Consider the following 1,211-nt stretch of genomic DNA (forward strand, 5'->3'; position numbering starts at 1 on the left):
GAGTTTCCCCGTGTTGAGTCAAATTAAGCCGCAGGCTCCACTCCTGGTGGTGCCCTTCCGTCAATTCCTTTAAGTTTCAGCTTTGCAACCATACTTCCCCCGGAACCCAAAGACTTTGGTTTCCCGGAAGCTGCCGGAAAGGTCGTCATGGTAACGCCTCCCGATCGCTAGTTGGCATCGTTTATAGTCAGAACTAGGACGGTATCTGATCGTCTTCGAACCTCTGACTTTCGCTCTTGATTAAAGAAAACATTCTTGGCGAATGCTTTCGCAGTAGTTCGTCTTCCGCCGATCCAAGAATTTCACCTCTAACGGCAGAGTACGGACGCCCCCGTCTGTCCCTCTTAATCATTACCTCGTGCTCCGAAAACCAACAAAATAGAACCGAGGTCCTATTCCATTATTCCATGCAACACTATGCAGGCGAACAGCCTGCTTTGAACACTCTAATTTTTTCAAAGTAAACTTATCGGCCACCGCCGACACTCAGTCAAGAGCACCGACGGAGAACCGAAGGTGAGGCGAACGCAACCAGTGACACGCCTTGCGACGGACCGGCGGCGCTCGCCCAAAATCCAACTACGAGCTTTTCAACCGCAACAACTTTAGCATACACTGTTGGAGCTGGAATTACCGCGGCTGCTGGCACCAGACTTGCCCTCCAATGGATACTCGTTAAGAGTTTTAGGATGTACTCATTCCAATTACAGGGCCTCGTTAGAGTCCTGTATTGTTATTTTTCGTCACTACCTCCCCGTGTCGGGAATGGGTAATTTGCGCGCCTGCTGCCTTCCTTGGATGTGGTAGCCGTTTCTCAGGCTCCCTCTCCGGAATCGAACCCTGATTCCCCGTTACCCGTTATCACAAAGGTAGGCACGTAGCGTACCTTCGACAGTTGATAGGGCAGACACTTGAATGATACGTCGTCGGTGCAGAGACCGTACGATCCGCGTGGTTATCCAGAGTCATCAAACGTCACAGGACGAACCCGGTCGGTTTTGATCTGATAAAAGCGCGCCTCCCGAAGTCGGCGCTTAATGCATGTATTAGCTCTAGAATTACCACAGTTATCCACTTCGCTTACGAGACCAAATAAACCAAGACTGATTTAATGAGCCATTCGCAGTTTCGCTTTACGAGAACTCGTACTTGCACCTGCATGGCTTAATCTTTGAGACAAGCATATCACTACTGGCAGGATCAACCAGATA

At 49.9% G+C, this 1,211-nt stretch overlaps 1 non-coding gene across 1 annotated transcript in view; it reads right to left on the reverse strand.

The window, feature by feature from the left end:
- Positions 1-1,211, reverse strand: part of LOC144420237 (small subunit ribosomal RNA) — a 1,810-nt gene extending 599 nt beyond the window's left edge. Inside the window, exon 1 of the ribosomal RNA XR_013474589.1 lies at positions 1-1,211. This exon is cut by the window's left edge and continues 599 nt beyond it. This is a non-coding gene — a ribosomal RNA (small subunit ribosomal RNA).

The sequence above is a fragment of the Styela clava genome, chromosome 2 (genome assembly GCF_964204865.1).
Source record: "Styela clava chromosome 2, kaStyClav1.hap1.2, whole genome shotgun sequence".
NCBI lineage: Eukaryota > Metazoa > Chordata > Ascidiacea > Stolidobranchia > Styelidae > Styela > Styela clava.